This window comes from Ranitomeya imitator, chromosome 2, assembly GCF_032444005.1.
Source record: "Ranitomeya imitator isolate aRanImi1 chromosome 2, aRanImi1.pri, whole genome shotgun sequence".
NCBI lineage: Eukaryota > Metazoa > Chordata > Amphibia > Anura > Dendrobatidae > Ranitomeya > Ranitomeya imitator.
The window spans coordinates 162,278,319-162,290,743 of NC_091283.1; the positions used below are offsets into that span (position 1 = coordinate 162,278,319).

Below are 12,425 nucleotides of genomic sequence, written 5' to 3' on the forward strand. Positions count from 1 at the left end.
ATTCTGGTCACGCTCCACCCTGCCGTGACGTCAATGGGCGGGGTCTTGTCGGCTGCTCTCCCGGAGTCGGCGGCGCTGGCAGTGGCTGTGGAGGTCGGAGGTGACAGCGGTCAGTGAGCGGCGGTGGCAGCAGCCTGGTGAGGAGGCAGAAGCCCGGGCATTGTGCTGGGGGCTAAACTGTGAGAGGTGTGGAAAGTGACAGGCAGAGTTCACCTGTGTCATCCTCCTAGGTGGTCGGTGAGCGGCTCTGCGCCCTGTGGTTGTAGGTCAGTGCTCTGCCGACCCCAAATATCATGGAGCAGGGGGGGTGCAGCTGTGCTCTATGTTCCTGTCCTGGTTCCCAGTGTGCTATTATGTCATGGCTTAGTGGGGTCTCCCGCTATTTCTGCCAGTGCAGTTGTCATGGTAACATCTTTGGGGGGCTCTCAGTGACGTCTTCTGAAGATTTCTGCTGGGTGTTGTAGTTCTCGGAAGTTCTCCGCCCATCAGACACCCTTGTGTCTGCGTTATGAGTGCAGGAGGGACCTCCCAAAGATTCTGTCTGGTCATGTGGGCGGATGTGCTCAGTTATTAATCATGGGACCCCATAACGGGGAGACCTGGATATTTAGGACCCCGTTATTAAAGGCACACTCCGCTAACAATGTTGCATCACTTGTTGCCTTGCACTTTTCTGTGTCGGCAGAAACTGATGGGTGTAATTTGCGACCTATCCCTTTAAAGTCCTGAGGGTTAGGAGTCCTTGGGGTGGAGTCACTGGTTGACAGCGGCTTCATTTGCTTTCTGATCTCGCTGGCTTTGTTCTTGTGAGTCTTGTAATTAACATTTCTACTAAAATTGTGTGAATCCCCCCCCCCCCAGACTGGGAGTAAATTAAAGGGAACGCTTTAGACAATCCAAGGCGGGTGCAGTCCAGGAGGTTTTGGCACCAGCTGGTCCTCTGTGACATCTTGGCTGCGCCCCAGTGCTGGGTCATCCGATGATATCGCCGCTAGCTCGTTACGAGGTATTAGCTCCCTGTAATTACATCTGGCCGCGCACAAAATGGGGGTGCGACACCACACTGCTAATATTGGTCATATGGTGCTGACAGTTACAGTATGTGCAGGCGCCATATAGCGCTCACGTCATCCAACTGTTATGGTTCATGCTGTGCTGCTGCATTAGTAATAGTGCCACATGGCGCCAATGTAGTACTGTAATACAATGCCAATATAGCTAATGTCACATAGGAAGCATAGTGCCAATAGTAGTAAAGAATAACTCCACATGGGCGCTGTGTTAAATAGTCGCCAACAGTCTAGGGCCATATAATACATAACAGTGCCATTAGTAGTAAAATGTTGCCATGTACAGGTGCTTCTCACTAAATTAGAATATCATCAAAAAGTGAATTTATTTCAGTTCTTAAATACAAAAAGTGAAACTCGTATATTATATAGAGTCATTACAAAGAGAATGACCTATTTCAAGTGTTTATTTCTGTTAATGTTGATGATTATGGCTTACAGCTGATGATAACCCAAAAGTCATTATCTCAGTAAATTAGAATACTTTATAACACCAGCTTGAAAAATGATTTTTACATCCGAAATGTTGGCCTACTGAAATGTATGTTCAGTAAATGCACTCAATACTTGGTCGGGGCTCCTTTGGCATCAATTACTGTATCAGTGCGGCGTGGCATGGAGGTGATCAGCCTGTGGCACTGCTGAGGGGTTATGGAAGCCCAGGTTGCTTTGATAGCAGCCTTCAGCTCAAAAGTGAAGGACAGCATCCAATCCGGGTGAAATATCAAAAATTCTTTATTTTGCCAGATGCCAATTAACCCCTTTCTGACATTAGACTTACTATCCCGTCGAGGTTGGGTGGGCCCCTATGACTACCGACGGGATAGTACGTCATATGCGATCGGCAGCGCTCACGGGGGGAGCGCCGCCGATTGCGGCCGGGTGTCAGCTGTTTATCGCAGCTGACATCCGGCACTATGTGCCAGGAGCGGTCACAGACCGCCCCCGGCACATTAACCCCTGGCACACCGCGATCAAAGATGATCGCGATGTGCCGGCGGTATAGGGAAGCTTCCCGCAGGGAGGGGGCTCCCTGCGGGCTTCCCTGAGCCCCCCGCAGCAACGCGATGTGATCGCGTTGCTGCAAGGGTCTTACCTCCCTCCCTGCCTGCTCCAGCCCCGGATCCAAGATGGCCGCGGATCCGGGTCCTGCAGGGAGGGAGGTGGCTTCACAGAGCCTGCTCAGAGCAGGCACTGTGAAGCCTGCAGTGCTGTAAGATCAGTGATCTGACAGAGTGCTGTGCAAGCTGTCAGATCATTGATCTGTGATGTCCCCCCCTGGGACAAAATAAAAAAGTAAAAAAAAAAATTTCCAAATGTGTAAAAAATAAAAAAAAATATTCCTAAATAATGAAAAAAAAAAAAAATATTATTCCCATAAATACATTTCTTCATCTAAATAAAAAAAACAAAACAATAAAAGTACAAATATTTAGTATCGCCGCGTCCATAACGACCCAACCCATAAAACTGGCCCACTAGTTAACCCCTTCAGTAAACACCATAAGAAAAAAAAAAAATAAAACGAGGCAAAAAACAACGCTTTATTATCATACCGCCGAACAAAAAGTGGAATAACACGCGATCAAAAAGACAGATATAAATAAACATGGTACCGCTGAAAACGTCATCTTGTCCCGCAAAAAAACGAGACGCCATACAGCATCATCAGCAAAAAAATAAAAAAGTTATAGTCCTGAGAATAAAACGATGCAAAAATAATTATTTTTTTCTGTAAAATAGTTTTTATTGTATAAAAGCGCCAAAACATAAAAAAATGATATAAATGAGGTGACGCTGTAATCGTACTGACCCGAAGAATAAAACTGCTTTATCAATTTTACCAAACGCGGAATGGTATAAACGCCTTCCCCAAAAGAAATTCATGAATAGCTGGTTTTTGGTCATTCTTCCTCACAAAAATCGGAATAAAAAGCGATCAAAAAATGTCACGTGCCCGAAAATGTTACCAATAAAAACGTCAACTCGTCCCGCAAAAAACAAGACCTCACATGACTCTGTGGACCAAAATATGGAAAAATTATAGCTCTCAAAATGTGGTAACGCAAAAAATATTTTTTGCAATAAAAAGCGTCTTTCAGTGAGTGACGGCTGCAATCATAAAAATCCGCTAAAAAACTCGCTATAAAAGTAAATCAAACCCCCCTTCATCACCCCCTTAGTTAGGGAAACATTAAAAAAATGTATTTATTTCCATTTTCCCATTAGGGTTAGGGCTAGGGTTGGGGTTAGGGTTGGGGTTAGGGCTAGGGTTAGGGCTAGGGTTGGGGCTAAAGTTAGGGTTAGGGTTTAGATTACATTTACAGTTGGGAATAGGGTTGGGATAAGGGTTAGGGGTGTGTCAGGGTTAGAGGTGTGGTTAGGGTTACTGTTGGAATTAGGGTTAGGGGTGTGTTTGGATTAGGGTTTCAGTTATAATTTGGTGGGTTTCCACTGTTTAGGCACATCAGGGGCCCTCCAAACACGACATGGCGTCCGATCTCAATTCCAGCCAATTCTGCGTTGAAAAAGTAAAACAGTGCTCCTTCCCTTCCGAGCTCTCCCGTGTACCCAAACAGGGGTTTACCCCAACATATGGGGTATCAGCGTACTCAGGACAAATAGGACAACAACTTTTGGGATCCAATTTCTCCTGTTACCCTCGGGAAAATATAAAACTGGGGGCTAAAAAATAATTTTTGTGGGAAAAAATTTGGCTGTAAAGCCCTTGGTGGGTCAAAGCGCTCACCACACATCTAGATAAGTTCCTTAGGGGGTCTACTTTCCAAAATGGTGTCACTTGTGGGGGGTTTCAATGTTTAGGCACATCAGTGGCTCTCTAAACGCAACATGGCGTCCCATCTCAATTCCTGTCAATTTTGCATTGAAAAGTCAAATGGCGCTCCTTCCCTTCTGAGCTCTCCCATGCGCCCAAACAGTGGTTTACCCCCACATATGGGGTATCAGCGTACTCAGGACAAATTGTACAACAACTTTTGGGGTCCAATTTCTTCTCTTACCCTTGGGAAAATAAAAAATTGGGGGCGAAAAGATAATGTTTGTGAAAAAATGATTTTTTATTTTTACGGTTCTGCATTATAAACTTCTGTGAAGCACTTGGTGGGTCAAAGTGCTCACCACACCTCTAGATAAGTTCCTTAGGGGGTCTACTTTCCAAAATGGTGTCACTTGTGGGGGGTTTCAATGTTTAGGCACATCAGGGGCTCTCCAAACGCAACATGGTGTCCCATCTCGATTCCAGTCAATTTTGCATTGAAAAGTCAAATGGCGCTCCTTCGCTTCCGAGCTCTGTCATGCGCCCAAACAGTGGTTTACCCCCACATATGGGGTATCGGTGTACTCAGGACAAATTGTACAACAACTTTTGACGTCCATTTTCTCCTGTTACCCTTGGTAAAATAAAACAAATTGGAGCTGAAGTAAATTTTTTGTGAAAAAAAGTTAAATGTTCATTTTTATTTAAACATTCCAAAAATTCCTGTGAAGCACCAGAAGGGTTAATAAACTTCTTGAATATGGTTTTGAGCACCGTGAGGGCTGCAGTTTTTAGAATGGTGTCACACTTGGGTATTTTCTGTCATATAGACCCCTCAAAATGACTTCAAATGAGATGTGGTCCCTAAAAAAAAAAAAAAAAAAAAAAAAAATGGTGTTGTAAAAATGAGAAATTGCTGGTCAACTTTTAACCCTTAACTCCCTAACAAAAAAAATTTTGGTTCCAAAATTGTGCTGATGTAAAGTAGACATGTGGGAAATATTACTTATTAAGTATTTTGTGTGACATATCTCTGTGATTTAATTGCATAAAAATTCAAAGTTGGAAAATTGCGAAATTTTCATAATTTTCGCCAAATTTCCGTTTTTTTCCCACAAATAAACGCAGGTACTATCAAAGAATTTTTACCACTATCATGAAGTACAATATGTCACGAGAAAACAATGTCAGAATCACTGGGATCCGTTGAAGCGTTCCAGAGTTATAACCTCATAAAGGGACAGTGGTCAGAATTGTAAAAATTGGCCCGGTCATTAACGTGCAAACCATCCTTGGAGGTAAAGGGGTTAAATGACAAAATAAAGAATTTTTGATATTTCACCGGATTGGATGCTGTCCACTTCTTTTTTTGGTAGGTTATTCTTCATTGGGTCCAGTGGAACTAGGACTTGCATCCACATATCTGATGTGCTGTCGGCTATCTCTTAATCGGCAGCCTTCAGCACGTCTGCATTGTTGGGTCTGGTGTCTCGTCTTCCTCTTGACAATGCCCTATAGATCCTCTATGTGGTTAAGGTCAGGGCGAGTTTGCTGGCAAATCAAGCACAGTGATACTGTTGTTTGTAAACCAGGTATTGGTACTTTTGGCAGTGTGGACAGGTGCCAAGTCCTGCTAGAGAATTACATTTCCATCTCCAAAAAGCTTGTCGGCAGAGGGAATCATGAAGTGCTCTAAAATTTCCTGGCAGACGGCTGCGCTGACTTTGGTTTTGATAAAACACAGTGGACCTACACCAGCAGATGACATGGCTCCCAAACCATCACTGATTGTGGAAACTTCACACTAGACCTCCAGCAGCTTGGATTGTGGCCTCTCCACTCTTCCTCCAGACTCTGGGACCTTGATTTCGAAATGAAATACAAAATTTACTTTCCTTGTGGAGTGTGTCAATGACGGCCGTCTGAACATCTGTCAAGTCAGCAGTCTTCCCCATGATTGTGGAGGCTACTGAAACAGACTAAGGGACCTTTTTAAGCACTTAGGAAGCCTTTGCAGTGTTGTTTGTTAATTATTCTAATTTACTGGGATAATGAGTTTTGGGTTTTCATTGGCTGTAAGCCATAATCACCAACATTAACAGAAACAGACACGTGAAATAGATCACATTGTCTGTAATGACTCTATATAAGGAGTTTCACTTTTTGTGTTGAACTGAAATAAATGAACTTTTTGATGATATTCTAATGTTGCGAGAAGCACCTGTCTGTATGGTCCTTGTTTACTGGGCACAGTCATGTGGAGCAGAAAAGGCTCTTTCCCAAAACTGTTCTCACGAAGCAGGAAGCTACAATTGTCCAGAATGTTTGGTGCTGAAGAATTAAGATTTTACCGCACTGGAACTAAGGGGCCGAGGCCGACACCGATAACAGCTCCGTAGCATTTTCCTCTTCCACCAAACTGTGCATTCTCTTGGCATTCACTAAATTGAGACTCGTTTATCAGACGCCAGTTAGAGAAGTGCGATACATCACTGCACAGAACACATCTCCTCCAGAGTGCAGTGGTGGAAGCTTTCCACCACTCCATCCGACACTCGGCATTGTGGTTGGTGATGTAAGGCTGCATGAAACTCCCAGCGGAAGCGCAGCGTTTGTGCTGATGTTAATACCAGAGGAGTTCTGGGCTCTGCAGTTATGGGATCAGCAGAGCGGTGGTGACTTTTGTCGGCCCCTGCTATATAATGTTATGGGGTCTCCACTTTGTGGCCGAGGTGCGGCAGAAATGACCGTCATACGACACTCACCCTGTAAATCTGTCATTTGACGTGACCTCAGGGATGGGCCCCATGAGTGGCCCTTGTCACAGCCCCTGAGTACAGATGCCCTCCCTGGCATTTTCCTCATAATTCGAATTCAGTAAACCCATAAACAATGATAAAATATAACTGCTGCATGGGCCACTACATAAATATCTTAGAGCCTGGAGGCCATTTTCTTTGCTTCCTTTACGGATTTAGCTCCTGAGTTCTGCAGATCTTGGCAGCTCATTCACAAGATTAACCCTCTGATTTTTGGGGTCAGGCTGTCCCCTGCCGAGGATTTGTCTGAGATTAAGGGGGTCATGTGAGGTCATTTTCTTTGCATGCTGTGTTCTGGTTCATTGTAGCTGCCGCTAATGCGGTCACTTTTAACTCTCTTCCCCTCTGCCACATCTATGAATCCCTGTATATAGGGTCTGTAGGGGAGAGGGTCTGCATATTTGGTAAACGGGAACCCACCTGTGTGTATCCTAGCCCACATATTTGTACAGGCATTTGCATGGACATTGTGCCCGGCTTGTTGTGCTTGGCACCCGCAGTATTTGTTGCATAGTTTACTTTGTGTTTTCTCACTGCCGGTTTCTGACCCAATCAGTACCTGCCATTACACACCTCCCTGGTATCATCCAGAATCCAAAATGTCATATGTTTCCAATTTAACCCATTATTCACAAATATGGGAAAGTTTTTTGTTCGTTGATCCTCTAAAAGAGGAAAGAAGTCCTGGGGGTATAAAAACTTCATTCTCTGTCGCATTGTTCGGTCATTAACGTTCCTGATCACATGGCTCAGGCCGCTTATTGCTCTGGCTTTCTGCATCCCGGGGGTTTAGGATCTTCAGACTATCGCAGCTATTGTGTAACTGTCCCTTTAAGACTTGGGGGTTATGGTTCTCTTTAGTAAACTTGAGTTTACTGTTGAGAAATAGATGGGGGGTTTGTTTGCATTTTTATTTAACAACTTGTTTAACCAATATAATTAGAAACATTGTTGCAGATTCCTTAGGATAAAGTTGAGGTGTATTCCAAGGCTCTGTGTGTAGCTGCAGTTTCATGCTCTATTGTAGGAAAGTGACAAGTTGCAAAATCGCTAGGATCAAAGTTTACCCCCAACAAGGGATCCTGTGCCTGCGTGGTCCTTGCTGAGTAACCTCAATAATATGTCAGCTATCATCAAATATGTGACTATTGTCTTACACTCCGGCTCAGCGCTCACAAACGGGCAGAACCCTCATTAATCTGCTACTGAGACTGGGAACAGGGCCGTACAATAATGATTGTGTGTGGGCCGAAGTGAAAGTAAATGAGTACTCCGGTAACCAAAATATGAGGCAAAAATGAGATTCAGTGATAATGTAATACTGCCCCCTATGTACAAGAATATAACTGCTATAATACTGCCCCCTATGTACAAGAATATAACTACTATAATACTGCCCCTATGTACAAGAATATAACTGCTAGAATACTGCCCCCTATGTACAAGAATATAACTGCTATAATACTGCCCCCTATGTACAAGAATATAACTACTATAATACTGCCCCTATGTACAAGAATATAACTGCTAGAATACTGCCCCCTATGTACAAGAATATAACTACTATAATACTGCCCCTATGTACAAGAATATAACTGCTAGAATACTGCCCCTATGTACAAGAATATAACTACTATAATACTGCCCCTATGTACAAGAATATAACTGCTAGAATACTGCCCCCTATGTACAAGAATATAACTGCTAGAATACTGCCCCCTATGTACAAGAATATAACTGCTATAATACTGCCCCCTATGTACAAGAATATAACTACTATAATTCTGCCCCTATGTACAAGATTATAACTACGGGGTGGGCCACGTGTATGGATACACCTAAATAAATGGGAATGGTTGATGATATCAACTTCCTGTTTGTGGCACATTAGTATATGGGAGGGGAAAACTTTTCAAGATGGGTGGTGACCATGACGTCCGTTTTGGATCCAACTTTATTTTTGCGAATGGGAAGAGGGTCATGTGACACATCAAACTTATTGAGAATTTCACAAGAAAAACAATGGTGTGCTTGGTTTTAACATAACTTTATTCTTTCATGAGTTATTCACAAGTTTATGACCACTTATAAAATGTGTTCAAAGTTGTGCCTATTGTGTTGGATTGTCAATGCAACCCTCTTCTCCCACTCTTGACACACTGATGGAAACACCGCAGAAGAAATGGTAGCACAGGCTTCCAGTATCTGTTGTTTCAGATGCTGCACATCTCGTATCTGGATGGTCAAATGTCTTTTTTCGGCCTTACTAACTATGTTACTATTATGATGGAATATAGGCTGAACTGGATGGACAAATGTCTTTTTTCGGCCTTACTAACTATGTTACTATGTATCTTCACAGCATAGACAATTGCCTTCAGATGACCCCAAAGGTAAAAGTCTGAGGGGGTCAGATCGAGAGACCTTGGTGGCCATTCAACTGGACAACGACGACCAATCCACTTTCTAGGAAACTGTTCATGTAGGAATGCTCGGACCTGACACTCATGATGTGATGGTGCACCATCTTGCTGGAAAAAGCCAGTGAACGTGCCATCTTCAGTGCATCTTCAACCACTGATGTTTCTTCATTAGTGACAGTTTTCTTGCGCCCACATTTTGGCAAATCCAACACTGAACCTGTTTCACGAAATTTGGCAAGCAGTTTGCTAACTGTAGCATGGGAGATGGGTGGTGTCGTAGGGTGTCTTACATTGAAATCTGCTGCAATGACCCGGGTACTGCATTCAGCAGACATCAACGCAATTTCTATCCGCTCTTCACGTGTTAACCTCTGCGACATGTCAATGGCTGTAAACAAAGAGAAACTTGTAAATTACGCATGAAAGAATAAAGTTATGTTAAAGCCAAGCACACTAATTTTTTTCTTGTGAAATTCTCAATAAGTTTGATGTCACATGACCCTTTTCCCATTGAAAAAAAAAAGTTGGATCCAAAATAACTGACTTAAAAATGGTTGCCACCCATCTTGAAAAGTTTTCCCCCTCCCATATACTAATGTGCCTCAAACAGGAAGTTGATATCACCAACCTTTCCCATTTTATTTGTGTATCCATATAAATGGCCCACCCTGTACTATAATACTGCCCCTATGTACAAGAATATAACTACTATAATACTGCCGCCTATGTACAAGAATATAACTACTATAATACTGCCCCTATGTACAAGAATATAACTACTATAATACTGCCGCCTATGTACAAGAATATACCTACTATAATACTGCCCCCTATGTACAAGAATATAACTACTATAATACTGCCCCTATGTACAAGAATATAACTACTATAATACTGCCGCCTATGTACAAGAATATACCTACTATAATACTGCCCCCTATGTACAAGAATATAACTACTATAATACTGCCCCCTATGTGCAAGAATACAACTACTACTAGATGGTGGCCCGATTCCAACTCATCGGGTATTCTTGCCCAGCCCACGCGGTGTGTTGCCCAGCCCACGCGGTGTGTTGCCCAGCCCACGCGGTGTGTTGCCCAGCCCACGCGGTGTGTTGCCCAGCCCACGCGGTGTGTTGCCCAGCCCACGCGGTGTGTTGCCCAGCCCACGCGGTGTGTTGCCCAGCCCACGCGGTGTGTTGCCCAGCCCACGCGGTGTGTTGCCCAGCCCACGCGGTGTGTTGCCCAGCCCACGCGGTGTGTTGCCCAGCCCACGCGGTGTGTTGCCATATGGGCACCATATCCCTGTTAAAAAAGGAATTAAAATAAAAATAGTTATATACTCACCTTCCGGCGGCCCCCGGATCCAGCCCAGGCATTTAGCGATGCTCCTTTCCCAGTAATGCATTGCGGCAATAACACGTGATGATGTAGCGGTCTCGCGAGACCACTATGTCATTGCCGCAATGGATTCTTGGGACCGGAGCGTCCGGGAAAGGTGCCGGAAGGTGAGTATATGATTTTTTTTAAAATAATTTTTAACACTAGATCTTTTTACTATTGATGCTTTATAGGCAGCATCAATAGTAAAAAGTTGGTCACACAGGGTTAATAGCAGCGTTAAGGGACTGCGTTACACCACGTTATGCCTGTTTAACGGACTGCTAAACAGCTATAGGGGCACTGACTGGAAGGCAGTAGGGAGGGGGCACTGACTGAAGGGGAGTAGGGAAGGGAAATTTGCGGCCGGACTGTGCCCGTCGCTGATTGGTGGTGGCCGCGACCAATCAGCGACGCGGGACTTCCGTGACAGACAAACAGATGGAAGTACTCCTTAGACGATTATATAGATAGATAATGCTGCCCCTATGTACAAGAATATAACTACTATATTACTGCCCCCTATGTACAAGAATATAGCTACTATAATACTGCCCACTATGTACAAGAATATTGCTATTATAATTCTCCCTATGTACAAGAATATAACTACTATAATACTGCCCCCTGTGTACAAGAATATAGCTACTATAATACTGCCCACTATGTACAAGAATATAACTACTATAATACTGCCCCCTATGTATAAGAATATAACTACTATAATACTGCTCCTGCTCCTATGTACAAGAATATAACTACTATATTACTGCCCCTATGTACAAGAATATACGGTAGCTATTATAATACTGCCCCTATGTACAAGAATATAACTACTATAATACTGCTCCTATGTACAAGAATATAACTACTATAATGCTGCCCCTATGTACAAGAATATAGCTACTATAATACTGCCCCTATGTACAAGAATATAACTACTATAATGCTGCCCCTATGTACAAGAATATAACTACTATAATACTGCTCCTATGTACAAGAATATAACTACTATAATACTGTCCCTCTAGATGGACTATACTATATGTTTGATGACATTTTTGTGTGCTTTGTGCAGTGAGTTTTTTTTCTGAGAAGTTTCTGGTCAGGCGTTGGTTGTGATGTAATCTCGGGGATCCGTTGTTGGATCTGCTCTGGACTAATCCTGCTTCTTGGCATCTGGGGTAGACTTTGTCATTGCTTCCGTCTTGCGTTCTTTATTTCCCTGTCCCCTTTCCAAGCCTTGTACTGAGGAGCCATGTATAACTGGTGGACGGGCCCGGCGGCTGCACATATGAGGACACGGATCAGGATTTCCTCCTGCTCAGTGCGACATGGAATAATTCTGCCTTCCCATCTTTGCTTGCTTCACGATCTCCTGGTAGCGCTTTTTTTATTTGTTTTGTTTAACTGGTGCAGGATGTAATTTCCTGTCACTTGTCTTTCATTATTAATATTTAAGTTGTGTGTGGAATTTTGCCCAAAATGGAGGGAAAGAGGAATTGTAACTGGGGAAATATAGCATGCAATAAATGTAAAAGTGTCTCTGAAATCTACCCTTTAAGTCTCCTCCTCGGCCATCCATGAATCCATATAGGATTTTTTGGGGCTTATTAGTGTCAGGTTAATGATCAGCCGAGCGCCTGTGATGAGGATGATCGACTTCACTTTGGAGACTTTGGACATCCATAAACCTGTCCTCATTAGGAAAGAAATACTGCAATTGTTTAATTGCTGCGACGTGACAACCCAGCCAGAAAGGGAAAGCGTGATCAGCCCTGTGCCCCCTGTATCCAGTGACTTTGCTTTCTTTTTATTTTGTGGGGGATTCACTCTCTTTTGGTTGGGGCTGCATTATTTCATGAGCTTTTTTTTTTTTTTTTTTGCAACACACATCCCCTTATAGAAATGGATCTTTTGTGGCCCTTCCAAGTGACGTACCTTAAAGTTCGTGG

At 43.4% G+C, this 12,425-nt stretch overlaps 1 protein-coding gene across 4 annotated transcripts in view; it reads left to right on the forward strand.

Annotated features, from left to right (window-relative positions):
- SLC31A1 (solute carrier family 31 member 1) overlaps positions 1-12,425 on the forward strand; it is a 23,736-nt gene continuing 11,311 nt past the window's right edge. The window contains exon 1 of one of the 4 annotated variants that reach the window (XM_069747712.1): positions 1-137. The gene's annotated coding sequence lies outside the window, so the exon portion shown is untranslated. Of the gene's footprint in view, positions 267-12,425 lie in introns of all 4 variants that reach the window. The other 3 variants (XM_069747714.1, XM_069747716.1, XM_069747715.1) reach the window with 3 other exon arrangements.